We start from the raw sequence: 17,264 nt of genomic DNA on the forward strand, positions 1-17,264 counted from the left end.
GCTCGCTCACCTGACGCTCCGCCCGCAGCACGGCGGTCTGTATCCGGAGCGAGCTTGCAGCCCAGCGCATCCGCGAGATCAGCTGATTCACGGGGGGCGGGGCCTCCAGGCAGAGGCGGGGCTGCAGGGCGGCGAGTGAGAGTGAAAGCGGACCGGGATTGCTCCCGAAGTAGGCGGAGTTTAGGTGCCGACGGCGTCTGGTACGGATCAAAATTATCCAAGAGGCGTTGGCCACCGTGGACAGCATCTTTAGAAGTACCGCCTCTCCCTTAGAAAAGGGCGGAACCACCAGCACCGAAGCACACTTGGGCGATGACGTAACGTGGAGTCGCTGGGGCCTACCTACCCCAGTGCTGCCATGGTAACTGCTGGTTGCTAGAGTGGTTGGGAGTTGTAGTCATTTTGTTACCACCTCGAACTGCAAGAGTCAGAAGAGTAAGCTAGCTACTCTTTAAAGCGAAAAGGCTAAAATAGCTTCGAACTGCTTCTATGGACTGTACCCTAACGGTAGTCGCTTCCGCCGCCGCAAGTGACGCCATCGCCTCCCCGCGCAGGTTGGTCTAGTATTCATACTGTTTTCATACTACTTAGTGGCAACCCTCAAGGATCGAGTAAGGAAGGAGGAAATGAATTGGCCTCTTCTATGATTCCCACAAGGCTCCCCGGTATACAATATGATTAAAACCAATTTGCTTGCCCAGCACACAATTTCACGACAATCTGCTTGTCGCAGCCACAGCCCACCCCATCTCACCTCGCACCCAAGTCCTCACATGAAGATTTTCCCGAGCCGCTATTCTTGACAGACAGTCGGTGAGAGCCGTCTGCTTCTAGGCGGTGTGCCATCATAAACCTGTAAACCTGTATTCAGACCATCAACAGCGGAAGTGCAGTCAGGATCTGAAGCTCCTGGCATAAATGGTCTATCATGTTCACCAACACTCTCAGCTCAATTGCCTCCTTGATCCTTCGCCCATCTGCAAAACCTTTAGTCTGTAACAATTCAACCAATGTTGTCCACTCTTGCACCAGTGCTGGAAATCACATAACACTGAGAATTGGCACCAGTGCAAACCAAAGGTGTCCAACTTCATTCGGGACTTCCATGGGGCCAGGCAATCTTGTTAAGCCTAATAGTCCTTTACAAATTGCTACTCAGAATTTCTGTTCCCTTCCCCCTGCTGTTCCCAACCGGCTCACTCTCTTACCTTCTTACAGATTTCTACCCATCCACCTCCTTTGGTAAAAAAAAGTAAAATATAAAAAACTTGCCTCCTACATTTCTGAAAGAAATGAGACCACTAGGGAGGAATTTCCTTAACTCTCACTAGCCATTAATACAAAACCTACCTGCAGCCCCACCCTTCCTTTCCTTTTCCTTAAAAGAGGTATTCTGTCCTCTCAACGTTAATCTCTTTACCTGAACCCAGGATCCCTTCCAATCCTCTTAGAGACTTTGCTCCATTATTATCCCTTCTCTTTTGTGTATTTTCAATCTCCACCTCTCTTGTTACTCTTATTTTTCAGTTTATACCGTGTTTTCCTGAAAATAAGACCTAGACGGACCATCAGCTCTAGTGCATCTTTTGGAGCAAAAATTAATATAAGACCCGGTCTTATTTTACTAGAATATAAGACCTAGTATAATATAATATAATACCGTGTCTTATATTAATTTTTGCTCCAAAAGACGCATTAGAGCTGATTGTCTGGCTAGATCTTATTTTTGGGAAAACAGGGTATAAGCCTGTTCCTGTCTATTCTATCTTTTAATTTCTGTTGGCTCTGACCTCCTTTCTTTTACAACCACTTTTCTACCTCTACTGTATGACCTCTCTCTTCCTTATCACAATCTACAATCTGTACATTTTCAGGTCTACTGAAACCAGTAGTCACCTAATTTTGGAATCTAATGATACAGTCTAAGAATGGAACCATTTTATGCAACCATTTAAAAGAAAGAGGATAATGTATATGTGTTGATATGGAATGATCTGGAAGTTAGATTATTAAGAGGAAAAAAAGCTAGATTCTGAGTCACATGTATTGTATTCCACCAGTTGTGTATTAGATGTGTATTTAGAGAGAGAGGTGTGATACATATCCGTGTCTTTGTATATGCATATATTAGCTCTGAAAGATTACATTTAAAAGTGACTGATGCTGAGGAGAATTGGAAACAAAGGAGGGAGGAAAACTCACTTTTCACTCTATGCAATATTGCATTATTTGAACTTGTAACATTACAAATATAGTTTAAATGTGCTTTTTTACTTTTTTTTTCTCCCTTCTTCCACATCCCCCACTCTGGTTCAAGCCGTTGTTTCTCAGTCTATTTGTGTAGGACACAGCTCCCTGGCCCATGCTGGTATTATGAGCCTTGCATTCCCCATGGCTGAGGCAGTCAGTCACTGGTTGTCAGTTGGTCACTCATAATAGCTCAGAGCAGCTCTCGCCGGCTGCTGGACGCTCACGATAGCTGCCGGCCATTCACGCTGGCCATTCACTACGGCACATGGTAGCGCGCGCCGGCATTAGGAGCATGGCGCTCCAACCACCTGAGCCACCGGACCAGCCCTTTTTCACTTATTTTTACTTTTAAGTATGAAAAAAGTGTATAGTCTTATCTTCCCTTTTCTCTCATCCTTCTAGACTTCTGGAACACACTCTTTCCAGGTTTTCCTCCTACTCCTTAAGACCCTTCCTTCACCTTTTCAGACTCTTTCTTTCACTTGTCCATTAAGTTAATGGATTAAATAAATATTCCACACTTATTATGTGCCAGGCACTGTTCTAGGCATGAAGGAGACCTGATAATGAACCTGTTCTCATGGAACTTGCACTCTGGTGGTGTGGAAGATAGTCTCTAGAGATCTCTTGGTGTTAAGAGATGGAATCTGTTTCTTCTTCCACTGAATGTGGCCTAGCCTCGTGATTTTTATTTTAACTAATAAAATGCGGCAGAAATGAAGTTCTGAGACTTCTGAATTAAGTCCTTAAGAACTGGCAGCTTCCAGATCTCCCTCCGAGAAACCAGGTGCCATGTTCTAAAGAAGCTTCAATGGTACTACAGATTGATAAGAGAAAATGTGAAGAGATAGGCCACGTGGAAGAGCATTAAGGTGCCAGAATGTGAGTGAAGCCATCAAGTTCCTTCCAGGCCAGCCCAGTTACTGCTAAATGCAGCTGAGTGATGGATACCAGCTAATGCCAAGGAAACCCGAACAGCCTGGTTAAGCCCTGCCTGAATTCCTAACCCAAATTCGCAACAAATAATAATTTTTTGCTTTAAGCCACTAAGTTTTGGAATGGTTGATTAATGAAGCAATAATGGAAACATGTAGGAGTAGTGAGAGCTGATTCCTGTGCTCTGTGGAGAACGATCAGAGTACAGGAGTTTAAAAATGGAAGCAGGGAGATCAGCAAGAGGTGACTGCAATGATTGAGGCAAACAGTCATGATGGCGTGCCCTGGAGTGGCAGTGGAGCAGGTAGGGAGGAGTTAGATCACTGATATATTGTGAAAGTAAAACCTATAGTATTTGCTCATGAATTAGACATGAGCTTTGAGAGAAAGAGAGGAATTAAGGCCTAAGTTATTGGTAAAAATGTGCTGTTATTTACTGAGATGGGAAATACTAGGGAAAAGAGCGTGTTTCAGGATATAGGGAAGAAGTACCAAGTATTCATATTTGAACATGTTATAGTTTATATGGCTATTGAGGATCTGAATGGAGATGTCAAACAGGTAGTTGTACGTAGAAGTCTTGTGTTGAGGAGAAAGATCAAGGCTGAAGATGTAACTTTGGAAGTTGTCGATGGTAAATAGAAACAGTCTGAGGCCTGAGCTCTGAGACCCTCTCTTTAAAGAGTGAGAAGATAGGAAAGGTCTAGCCCAGAATCCTGCTGGGATCTCTGAGCGGGAAAATAATGTGTGTTTTAGAAACAGAAAGAATGCAAAAATATCTAGCAGCGAGTGTGTGAGGGGGAAGAGTGGTAGAAAATTAGGTTGTAGAGATCATGTAGGGGTTAGTGGGCCAGGATGTGGATTTGTCTTTTATTCTAAATGCAAGGGGAATAATCAGAAAGTTTTAAGGGGGGAGTGACCTGATTTCTATTTTTGAAAGTTCATTCTGTCTAGTAATGCTTTGTGTACTTCCTACTTCATTACACAGAGTATTAGAAAAAAGTTTACTCCAGGGTTGAGATTTCATAACATTAACATTTTCTGTTTAAGTTCATTCTAACTGAATACAGATGAGTAAGAAGAGAAGCATGGAGACCAAGTAGGGGTATTGCATTAGGCTAGATGAGACAGAATGATTCCTTAGACTAGGGCAGCGTTGTCCAAACTGCGGCCAATGGGCCAACTGCGGCCCGCAATCCATTTTTAATTGGCCTGCAGCAAATTCCAAAAATATATTTAGTTTACTTAAATAAACCAGGTGATGCAATACGTACTTCACCTCGAGTGAGTGGCCCAGCTGTTTGTGTATTTTACCGCATATGGCCCTTGGTAAAAAACGTTGAAAAAAGTTTGGACACCCCTGGACTAGGGTGATAGTGCAAATTAAGAATTGGATAGATTTGAGACATTCTCTGGAAGTAGAATGGCATGATTTAATGATGGATTACACATGATATTTGACTTGTATGCTGCTTGCATTTTTTTTTTATGAGCAACTGATTCATGGGAATTCCATTTTCTGAACTTCAGAAGATTAAGGAGAAGCATCTTGGCATGGTTCAAGAGGTCTGTTTTTGACATATTGACTTTGGGATACCTTTCTGGCACCCAAGTTGAAGTGTCACATTGGCAGTTGGTGTGCTAGGAAGAAGTCAGGGCTAGAGAGAGAGATTTGAAAATCATTTGCACATAGCTGCCATTGAAAGCTAAAGGGAAAATAGATGAAATTACCTGGGAGGAAAGTATAGATAAGAAAGTATAGATAAGGCCAGGACTGAGCACTGAGTTGCCCAAACTTGGAATTTGAGCAGAGAAGGAGGAGCCAGGAAAGATGATTGTAGAGGAGTCCCCACAGAGGTAGAAGGACTAATAGGAAAGTGTCCACTTCAGAGAAATCAAAGAGGCTTTCAAGGAGGCTGGCGTGCTAAATGGTGTTGAATGCCACTAAAGAGTATGGTAAGGTAAGGTCTGAGAAGTAGCTTGTGTGTTTGATAAGATGGAATCTCTGGTTACTTGGCAGGAGCAGCAAACAGAGGCTTTATTAGGGGTGAGTTAAAAAGAGGATAGAAGATGAGGAAGGAGAGACATTTCCTTCAAGAAGTTTTGCTGTGAAGTGGAATAAAAAAAAAACTGGGGCAGTAAAAACAAAAACGTAAAAAACAACTGGGGCAGTAAAAACAAGCAAACAAACAAACAAGCAAGTGAAAAACTGGGGCAGTAGCTAGAGGGGGTGTGGAGTCCAGGTGTAGAAAAGTACCCCAAACCCAAGCATTAAAAAAAAAAAAAAAAGTAGTTGCTGGATTTCCTGTTTCCAAATAATCTGACCATATGTCTTCCTATATGTCGTCATAGACTCTTTACTCTCAGTGCATAATTTGTGCTGAAGCTACTTATAAATATAAGCTCTTTTAGCATGGCATGTATCACACTAATTTGCAAACCCATATGTCTCTGTCTCTCTTGTTAGATTTTGAGCTCTCTGACAGTGGTTTTCTCACTTTTTTATTCTCTAGAGACTAGCACAGTACTTTGTACTTTAGCCACCGTTCAATAAAATTGTTTATTGAAATCTGCAATTTAACAGTTTGTTGAAATGCAGTTCATTGATACAGACTTAAGTATTTGCCTCTTCTGCCAGTGACCCTGACTGACATTGGTTCTAGTTTTGGTCTTCACATTGATTACTCACTAGGAGGAATTGAGGAGTGATTCTCCCACTTTCCTTTCCTTAAAAGTCATAGAAGACAAGGGTCCTCCTGGGCTCAATCTTCTAAAGGAGTGAAGGCAATGGTTTACCTGCCTTGGGACAATCCATGTGTGAGTGTGTGAATATGTATCTGTGTGTGGGGGGTGGGGGGGAAGGGCGATGCAGCCTCTGGAAGGTAATTATATTTGGACTAATTTTGATAATATTGCAACACAATATATGTATTTTATAATATATTGTTTGCAAAATACTTCTTATGTGTATTTTATCCTTAAAACAGCCCCATAATAGGTATAATTATTCCTAAAATACAGGTGAAGAAACTGAGGCCCATTGACTTGTCCAAGTTAATCCAACTACTCTAAATGGCAGAGGGACTCAAACCTGGGTCTCCAAATCTAGATCTCTAAACTCCGAACTCCAAATCCTCTGTCCCCCTCCCCCCTGCAACACACACACACACACACACACACACACACACACACACTTCAACTGGATCAAGGTGGCCAATAGAGAGTTCAGGACTAAGAGAAAAAGTAGGGTTCAAAAAGAGTTAATAGAGGATGACAGAAAAGAAGTAACAGGGTCAGTGAAGGTGGGTATTGGAAACAGGATAAGATCACGGAGGGCAGTGTACAGGGTTATGCTCAAAGTGGGGTCAGAAGGAAAAAGAATTAAACATTGGTTCTAGGTTCCCGTCCTCTATATGTATATGTGTATGTGTGGGGGTGGGGTACCTTCACATACATACATAAATAAGTGGTATTATTTAATTTAACACCCATTTATCAGGAATCTGAAAGGAGTATACGATCGATATAGCTCGTACCCTCAAAGAATGTAATTACCAACTTGTTAGGAAAACAATGAAAATAGTAATTAGAATGCACAGTTCAGAAAATCAGTGATCCAGGAACTCAGCCTTTGGAGAGATGGGGTTATGGGGTGGGGAGAATCAAAGAAGCAAGGGAAGGTTCAGAGCAAAGATGGAACTTCAGCCAGGCCTTAAAGGAGAGATAGATATAGCCCAGGGAAGAACATGTCAGATGAGAAACACGTGAAGGTTGAGTCAGATCAGCAGGGAATGTTTGCCAGGCTAGTGAGGCTGCTTTTGTGGCTACAGTGACATGCAGGTGGGTGACAGGGGCTCGGTGGTGGGTGGGGCAGGATAGAGTCTGGTTGTCAGAAGCCAAGCGGAGGGAATTTAGACTGATTCTATTGGAAGTAGGGAGTCTTTGAGGATGTTTAATCAGAAATGATCAAAGAGGAATTTAAAAAGCATACCACAGAAAGATCTGGGTTTTCAAAGCAGAGCTGTAGTCTTTGTATCTTATTCTACTTAGCCATGAAAATAGAGGGTGTGTGTGTGTTACACTCTTTATTCTTACTGAATTAGATTACATTTATCTCCCTAGTTAAAAACAATTTAGACCTTTGTTTTAAAAAATGGATGCTGAGATTCTGAGTGGTTGAGATTTTAGAAAAGGGCCACCCAACTCTTGTTGACATCTGGGAGCACTTTACTATGTGGGTGAACCTCATGCAAGAAGATAATGACCAAAATGAGCAGCAAAGACCTTCTGATGACATATTGTAATTTGGGGAATGATTTAAATAGAAATGCTTCTCATCTCATACCAAAAATAATTAGTGGATTAAAATAACTAATCACCAAATGTAGGTAAGCAAATGCTAACTTATTATTTTTAGAATGAAAGCACAAGGCTATATGAGAGTTGTTGAAACATGTTCATAAATCCTGTATTATGACATATAAATAACCATTAGAGCAAGCATATTTTAATAAAATGTAAATATATTTAAATTAAATATTCTTCTATATCTGAGTTACTTTTATGTAATATATGCCTAATAATGTTACACTTCTCTCTCTTATTCTTTTTTTTCTCTTTGCTCATTTATTCAATTCTTTAAATTCCACATATACGTGAGATCATATGGTATTTATCTTTCTCCCAACTGACTTATTTCATTGGCATAATTCTCTAGGTCCATCTATTTTGTTGCAAATGGTAAGATTTCATTCTTCATTATAACCGATTAATACTCCATTGTATAAATGTACCACAGTTTCTTTCTTAATGCGGTCATCTACCAATGGACATTTCTGTTGTTTCCAAGTCTTGGCTACTGTGAATAGCGCTGCAATAAACCTCTTATTATTCTTTCCTTGTCTAAGTTTTGTTTTTGTTTTTGTTTTAAAGATTTTATTGGGGAAGGGGAACAGGACTTTATTTATTGGGGAACAGTGTGTACTTCCAGGACTTTTCTCCTAGTCAAGTTGTCCTTTCAATCTTAGTTGTGGAGGGCACAGCTCAGCTCCAGGTCCAGTTGCCATTGCTAGTTGCAGGGGGCGCAGCCCACCATCCCTTGTGGGACTCCAGAAGTTGAACTAGGCAATCTTATGGTTTAGAGCCCATTGGCCCATGTGGGAATGGAACTGGCAGCCTTCGGAGTTACGGAGTTACAAGCACGGAGCTCCAACCGTCTGAGCCACCCGTTCCTAAGTTTTGTTGACAAAACCTGTTCTGACATATCTTAGCATTCTGATCTCAAGCTGGGCATTGTACAGTCACTTTTATTTTTTGCTAAAAATAAAGAACAGTAGTTTGAGCTAAAGGGCCTCTTTTGTGTGTGTGTGTATTACAATGTATAGCATTTAAATTGTTATACACATTTAAATAAAGCATTTAGGCCCCAACCTACAAAAACTAGTGCCCCAAGTATTTATTTGCAAGTGAGTTGTCTGAAACAACATGTTTTCCCATAGAAACAGTGAGATAAATAATGGTTGAGTTCTTGGTCTAATCTGCAAATGTTATGTGATTTATGATGTTCAAAGATGTGTGTTTGCCATGAAAAATACAAATTAATTAAGTAAATAAAAACAATACTTTTGCAATACTCTGTAATTTAAATAAGAGAAGGAAAATCCTTTGGTATTCAGTAAGTAATTTTTCATGAGTGTAGGTACTTAAAGAAAATCATGTTTGAAGGGACAAGGATGAAGAGTTCCCGGGAAGCTATGCAGCTCTATAGCGCAGAGGAGAAGGGGCGGGTGAGCGGAAAGCAGCTCGGGATCCAGCCGTTCTGGAGCCTTGGGCAACAGGAAAAACATGCGCCCTTATGCGTACACAAATCAAAATATCCTCTCATATTTGGACTCAATCGGAGAAAGTTAATAAAAGCCCTACACTTTGGAAAAACATCTCTATATAAAACCCCGCGTTGCTAATCTGTTCGTACACTACTGTCAATTCTCATAACCCGCCCTCGGAGGTGGGAGTGGGGATGGGGGATCCGAGGGACCCGCTGCCACGCGGCGGGAACCGCGGGCTGATTGGAAACGACTGTTTCCTTTGCGTGGAGACAGAGTCGTAAAACAAACAAGCAGCAGCTTGTCTTTATTTGAAATGTTGATACTGAATTTTGTGCATCATAGATTTTTTTGACGTTAATTTTTTATTTTCATTTAAAAATGTTTGATTTTTAAAAATATTGCATTAAGATTATTTATTTTGACTTGTCTTAATTACCGAAGTGTTTTGTTTTGTGTCCTCTTATGCTTCATCCCAATCCGGGACACTGGTGGGAAGCAGTGAGGAAGGAAGCCCCCCACAATGGGCCCCCCACGTTGAACTTTTATCCTTCTTTACTTTCTCTCTCCCGCCTTCCCTCCCCATCTCTCCCTCTCCCTCTTTTTCCTCCCCCCCCTTCCTATCTTCTTTATTATTTTTAATTTACTTTTCTTACTTTGGGTCTCCCACTCCATCAGCTTTCCCTGGCTGTTACTCGAGGCTCTGCCATGGCCGGGAGCCAAGTGGCTCCTGGCAGCTGGGGAGAGCAAAGTATTTCTCAGGGGAAGAGGCCTAAACAATTTGCACAGATTATAAAAACTCGATTTTTAAAAACGTGGTTAAACCCTCTCAATTTCAGAACCTTGGGGCCAAGTTTGGTTTGCCCAGCCCCAACAATTGCTAGGCTTTTATGTATATGATAACTGCAGTTGAAGGACAAAGTAACTGGGTGGGGTTAAGAAAAAAAGAGTTTTTAAAAAGGACATGTGTAGATTTGAGAAAGAGGTGGAGTCACCTTGGTTGTAAGTGGCAAAGTCCAAAAAAAATTGGGGTAAATGTGTGGTGGGAGGATAGATTTGGGGTTTGGGAGGAGTATTCTCTTGAGTAAAAAGGAGTTTAGAGGGAGGAAAAGTTGATTTGGCCAGTTCTCCATCCTGGCCACCGGGTGGTGCTGTCGGTACAAGGCTGGCTGCTTTCTGGAATTGGGATTGAAGGGGTTCAGGCATCCTAGGATGGAGCTAGGAAGAGGGAGTCCCGAGTGTCTGCCACACAGTTTGCGGGTATCAAAAATTTACAAGTTAGGTTTTTGTAAGTTATGTTTATTTGTATTTATGTACCCACAATATATGCATATTTTAAAGCAATAGTAGCTTGCAGGAGCCATTTTCAAATAATACAAAAACTCTCCTACTTCTAGTACTATGGAGTGCGCTAAGCTTCAGCATGAAAAAGGACAGGTTTCCAATCTCTGACTGACAGAGCAAGAAACTTTAGGGCAATGTTAGAGAAGGTTATGGGAGCACTTACTGCGTTTCACAGAAATTAACAATGACAAGTTGTACAAAAGTACCATTATTCTTCAGTCTGCAGCCTCAGCTTTCTGTACTGAACTAATTGTTCTGATTGTTTGTACATTGATTGTGAGATGCTGTTAGAAAGAGAGGCATGGAGTTGGAAACTGCAGATGGAAGGCACACACCACAGCTTCTACTTTCAGGGAGGCATATTTACCGTCTAGAGAAAATTCTTCTCTGTGAGTTAGGAAACCATTCTGACCACCAAGGAACAAAATTCCCTGCCATGTATAAGGGAACAGTGTGCTGAGTTGTTGGACCCATTGCGTGTCAGGGAAAACTAATATGTGACAAGTTGCCTTATCATGGAACCTGATTATGCTATATTTACAAATCTATTCTTTATAAAAAGAACATTAAATCACTCTTTAAAAAATCATGCTGTTATGTTGAAAGTGGATTATTAAATATAAAATTGGTGTCCTCCATTTCAGTGGGCAACAAATCATCCGTTCAAGTCATTTCTGGAATTTTCCATGAATGCATTCAGACTCAAGAAATTAAAACAAACAAGCAATCATACAGATGCGAATAACAACAGAGAAAACATCTGGTCTGTAGAAACGTAATTTTATTTTTTGCTTATCTTGGAAATAGGGAGTCTTTCACTTTTCCTGTATATACAGATTCCCAAGGATTCCTGTACAGTTTTTAGACAAATGGTCCTTTTTAGGTATAGTGTTCAATATAGTTGCATTGTTTCACAAGCTAAGCCATTCTGTCACAGGAACACCTTGCAATTAGATTTCTTTACCTGCCTGTGAAATGTCTTTTTTAACCTGTCATTGCTTTTCAGTAGTTTTAGAATATGGACCTGCACATATGGAATCACTCAGCATTCTTGAGCATTCCATCTGTAGTTCAGTTTTGATCTACAACAGGTTAAACTACTCTTTCATAAGTGAAGGCCAGGATGTGGGGAGAGCCTGAACGTGAGACAGAATCTAGTATTACAGCTAAAAGCGCAGAATTTAAGGCTAGAAAACTGGTAACAGGGGCATTTGGCATTTCTGAGCAGAAATTCCCAGGGCTCTAGAGATTGTCTTCTTAAATCAGTAAGAACTTGTAGAATTTGGAAATATGGCCATCTTGTTCCACATGTGTTTTCATTAACTCATTAGTTTTGAAGCTTAGTCTTTCTTGAAGGCAGTGGAAATAGAAGATAACAGTGGCACTTACACCATCAACTTCATGGTGAAAACTAAGTACAAGTAAATAGCATACTAACATGCAATTATAATATGATGGGATGACCGCAAATGCATATAAAGGTACAAAGGAGACTGTCACGCGGGCTGTCATGAGGGGACTCATGCAGGGTCTCTAGTCCCGCTTCCCACATAAGAACGCAGGACATGGTGAGGCCAAAAAGGAACACCCACAGAGCCATAGATAGGGGAGTCATGCCCAAACCGCTCTTGCTAGCTCAGCCACCATCTCCTTGCTAGCCCCCATTTGCTGCTAGCGTAGCCACAGCAGTTATATTAGTGGCCAGTGGCTCACTGGTTACAGCTGATGGCCATCCAATCACAGTTGATGGCCATTTACTGCCTGAGCCAGCACCTTTCCACGTGAGGCGGAAAGCCTGGAAACTGCACTCCTGGCTCTGTCCCCACAGAGACCCAGATACCATTTGCTGGCACTTCTGCATATTGTCAACAGACAGCACTCTCAGCATGTTAAAGTTTCGAGAGAAAAAAAAAGCTTAAAAGTACTCCAGGAAGAAGGAAGACGTATGATTTAAGAATCGTACTCTAGCTTTTATTTGGGCCAAAGATGATGTCACATGCCTCCTGATTAATAAACTAGAGTCACCTATTATTGGTTCACCCTAAATATAATAACTAATTTAAATCTAGGCCTAACAATCAATGAGGAATGAGACCAAACAGAGAGATTGTGCTTTTTGTGCACATCAGTGTCTCCTTATTAAATAAAATTTGGAAAATGTAGTGGTCTTTGGGGGGCTTTTTAAATATTTTCTACTATTTGCTAGTTTATTAACCTTGAGAAAGTTATTTAAATTCTCTAAGACTCTGTACCCTTGTGACTAAGTGGAGATAATAATGGTGCCTACTCATTGCCATGGAGTTGGAGGATCAGCACAGAGCCTGACACAGAGCAAGTTATTATTATTATTATTATTATTACTACTACTATTGTACTTTTATCTAAAGCCTCACCTCCCCCAATGGAAGTTGGCAGGAATATAAGGAAGTAAATAAATAATCGAAATGTGTGGATTTTATGTGAACATGTTTTTAAGAATATTGTTCTTCTTCTAGTATTTTTATTTAGAAAATTCTAAAACACACAAAAATGAACCTCCGTATAGCCATCCCCTAGTATAAACAATCATCAACATTGTTACCAATTTGGGTATTTTTATTCCCAACATTATTTTTCTGGAATATTTTAAAGCAAGGAAATTCTGTCATTCCACCTATAAATACTTTAGTATGCATCTTTAACTGTAGGATTGTTTTAAAAACATAATAACCATGCAAAATTAAAAATAAATTCTTAAGATCATCTCATACTATATTTAAATTTCCATAATTGTCCCAGAAATGTCATTTTACAGTGATTACCAGGGAGTGCGGAGTGGGGGGTAATGGGAAAATGTTGGTCATGTATATATATAAATTCAGATGTAAATGATGAATAAATTCTGGAGATCTAATGTACAGTAGGGTGCCTATAGTTAACAATACTGTATTGTATACTTGAAATTTGCTAAGGGAATAGATCCTAATTGTTCTCACACACAAAAAAAGTTAACTATGTGAAGAGACAGATATGTTAATTAGCTTGATTGTGGTAAATATTTCACAATGTATACATATATCAAAACGTCACCTTGTGTACCTTAGATATATACATTCTTTATTTGCCCATTATACCTCAATAAAGCTGGGGGGGGAAATGATGTCATTTTATAGTTGATTTATTCAAATCAGGAGTCAAACAAGGTCTACATATTGCATGTGTGTCTCTTAAGACTTTTGAATTCTCTTCTTTTTTATGCCATTGTTTTGTTAGAGAGATTAGGTCATTTGTCCTTTCTGACTTGGCTGTTTGCTTCCTTGTGGTGTTATTTAACTTCTCTATCCTCTGTACTACTTATAATTTGATTTCAGATCTAGACATTTGATTAGATTTAGACTAAACTTTTCTTTACTCAAAAATACATCACAGGTGGTGCAATGTTCTTGTTGCACCACATCAGGAGGCACATAATGTCTGGATGTCCCAAATTTTGTGGAGCTAAGATTGATCAGTGGATTCAGAATGGCGTCCACCTGACCCTTCATTGCAAAGCTCATCAATCTTTCACCTAATGATTTTAGCATCCATTGATGATTATAGCCTTTGTCTATTTGCATTAGGGATTGCAAATAGTGAATTTCTACTCCTATCATTTCTTCTGCCTTTATTAGCTGAAATTCTTAAGAATTTTCCCCTCTAATTATTTGATAACCTAGGAAAAACAATTGGAATAGAACAGGCAAAATACATACTTGATTTTTCCCCCCTTTATCAATATTCAGAGTAATGAGTTAGTGCACTAGAAACCTCCAAGTGACTATTTTTGTTTATAATCACTATAAGATTATGAATTTTACATATGTTGTATGTTTTAATCCAGTACAGTCATTATTCTTTTTCATATTCAAATTGTCTCATCTTAAGCCAAATGGGAGTCCCTACAAGTTGGCTCCTATGTCCTTTTGACATGACTCCCATTAATTTAAGATTAGCCTGGGATATCTTTCTTGATAATTTCTAAGGTTTCATGCTCCAGACATTCAGCCACCATTTCTCCATAGATGCTTGGTTCTTTTTAGCTGCCTTCCCCATCTGTCTCCTCGTACCTGCCCCTAAAGAAAGGAGAGTCTGTGAAATGGATCCTTTCAAGGACTTTTTACTTCACCTTTGTGCTTACAACTTATGTCTCCCTGTTTGGCTCCAGAAAGATGGCTGGCTAGTCAAAGACAGGTACGACTCCCCACGGGGGAAGGGGGGACAACCCAAGCCAGACATAGCCATGTGGGGACCATCTGGGGAACTCACGGGGTCCATAGAGGTGGGCACAGCCCCCCACCTTCCCCCAGCTAAGGAGAGCCTCTGCCTCTGTGGCTGCATTCCTTCCCACTACCTGCAGGGGAAGTGACTCAGTGATGTGCTCTCCATCTATTCATATGCATCAAGGTTTTATCCCTTGGTGAAGTACTTTTCCTGGGATTTACAGTTCAGCTGCCTGCAGGCAAGGGTGATTGGCTTGAATCAGTTTCCTATTATAATGTATGGGATTCACAGATCTTGAGATTGACAAGCTTTACTTCTTTTACTTCCACACCTAACTAATAAAAGCCCTGCGTTGGCCCAATTTGGGGCTCAGTCCTTGAGGCTGCAGTCCCTTGGCCCCGCTTGCATTCTACTCTCATCTACTGTCTTTTTTAAGCTTGTGCTGCCCTCCTCGCTCCCCAGAACTCTTGTTGCGCTGGACGCAGCAGAAAATCTTATTTAGCGACCACAAACTAAGCACTAGGATTGCTCATTGCTGTTGAGTTTTCATTGTTTCTAGATCTTTTTGGTTCCTTTTTTTTAAAGGGAAAATATCCTAAGTTCATACCAATGTTTCCAAATCAAATTTAAGATCACATATTTTTACTTGATTTATTTGATTTGATATTTATGTCTATTTTGTCTTATGCTAAAAAGTTTGGTTTCTAATCACATTAGCATAATGACTTTTTAATCCTAAAATACACCAACAGCAGTTTCAAAATAATAATAGTAATACTGGTACTATTAGTAAAACTACTGACTATATTTTCCCTCATGTCTTTGCCACAAAAGGTAATACACAAAAGCATTTTGCTTTTTTCACTTAACAATATATTTTGATGATCACTGCAAATCATTATATAGAGATGTCCCTTTTTTTATATACTTTATTGTGTGGGTATCTATGGATTATTTTTAAAGTTTTTAACACAAACTTCACATTATTTCTCTTGTTGCCATCTGTTGAATGCTTGCAATAATCTATATATTGTAGAAAGGTTATAATTAGACCATAATTCCTAATAATCTGGCTAAATTAAATAAAGACAGAATGCAAAAATTGGAAAAGTGCAGACCTTCAATTAAACATTGTAGTTTGAATATACACCAATTGAGGAAGGAAAAAGGACTCCAAAAATGTAGTGTGGGAGAAGCTAGCCTGAAATTATCAATAACCTATAATTTTACTGCTAATTAAAAAATGCCAACCATTTGTGTTAACACAGATTCCCTGGAAACAGAGCCTCAAACAAAAGCTTATATGCTAACACTTACTTTTGAGGAGGTGGGAGTGTCATGTGCAATCTCAGGGAAGTAGAAATGAGGGGGAAGTGAGAGTAAAGTAGAGAAGGAGGGAGAGCAAATAAATAGAGCGTATTTCTGAGCTGGATCCAGCTCCACAACAACATTGCTGGTTTCATAATGAAAATTCCTCCATGGGACTTCCTGCATTTCTCAATTGTTTCTCCTGGCCCTTGCAGGAAGTTCCTGGAGAAGCCAGAGCCTCTGTTGTTCCATTCAGGCTAGTAACCAGACAAAGGAGTCTCTCCTTGTTGTCAGCTTCTTGTGTGTGGGCTCTTTGGTCTATGACAGTGGGAGATAGCAGTTAACAGTGGCCATGCTTCAAAACAGCGTGCTGGGCTTCTCCCATTAGGAAGCCAACCAGGCCTCTGAGGCAGGTCCAGCCAACCTGGAGTGGCGTTCAAACTGGGTCTGATTCCCGGTTCAAAATGAAATCATCTAAGTATTCCATCCTTATTCAGAAATCTTTGGTAACAAAAATTGTTTCAGACTCAGAGCTAGAAAACATCTTAAGAAGTAATTTAATTTTAATATTTTTCACTGACTTTAAACAAGACCACAAATTATTTTATTTTTGAAAATTCTGAAGGATCTTTTACAATAGCCCTCAGTAACCCATTCTGATATCTAAATATAGCATTTAAACCTTAAAAAAAAAGAATCAGGCTATTTTAGTTCAGCAACTTGTGACTTAGATGAATTACCCCCGAGGTTAATAAAAATGCTAACCTTTTAAAAATTATAAAATTTATGATAATTAGACAGTGATAATAAAAAAACTGCCTCAAACATGGTCTGGAATGTAATTTTTGTATGATGAAGTTAACAATCTCCTTTTAGGAAGAAATCAGCATTGCTGATAAAATATAATCTAATTACGATAAATTCTAATGGAATTAAGAAACATTCTGAGATACTAGCTTCTCTCACTCTCTGTTGATTGTCAATCAAAAGTTTAAGAGTCTTTAACCAAATATTCCTTTTTTGTATTAATGTACCTAGTCACTTTTTTTAAAACTAAATGTCTCTAATTTGAGTGAATCTTTGAATTGGCCTGTTCTAGGTCTCTTCTCTTGTGGCAATTTTGAAATAAAACTTCAATACATGCTCATAATTAAATTATCTGAAAGGTTTTTAAAAATCTCTTGTGAGATTCAGATATCAAATATACATAAATATTGTTGTGATAATAGACATGACTTATTTTTTCCCCTTAATGATAATGCTTTTGTGTGTGTGTGTGTGTGTGTATCCTACATTCAGTCTCACTCAGATTAGTACATTATTGTGGCTATAACCAACCTTAGGTGATTATGACAGAAAAAG

General features: G+C 39.6%; 2 protein-coding genes across 4 annotated transcripts in view; one reads left to right on the top strand and one right to left on the bottom strand.

Annotated features, from left to right (window-relative positions):
* Window positions 1-147, bottom strand: part of ALS2 (alsin Rho guanine nucleotide exchange factor ALS2) — a 74,108-nt gene extending 73,961 nt beyond the window's left edge. For both annotated transcript variants that reach the window (XM_074340147.2, XM_019726815.3), the window contains exon 1: window positions 11-147. The gene's annotated coding sequence lies outside the window, so the exon portion shown is untranslated. The remainder of the gene's footprint in view (window positions 1-10) is intronic.
* Window positions 148-288: 141 nt separating this feature from the next.
* Window positions 289-17,264, top strand: part of CDK15 (cyclin dependent kinase 15) — a 92,794-nt gene continuing 75,818 nt past the window's right edge. For both annotated transcript variants that reach the window (XM_019726820.2, XM_074340201.1), the window contains exon 1: window positions 289-554. The gene's annotated coding sequence lies outside the window, so the exon portion shown is untranslated. The remainder of the gene's footprint in view (window positions 555-17,264) is intronic.

The sequence above is a fragment of the Rhinolophus sinicus genome, chromosome 17 (assembly GCF_057876585.1).
Source record: "Rhinolophus sinicus isolate RSI-liver-muscle chromosome 17, RSI-T2T, whole genome shotgun sequence".
Lineage (NCBI taxonomy): Eukaryota > Metazoa > Chordata > Mammalia > Chiroptera > Rhinolophidae > Rhinolophus > Rhinolophus sinicus.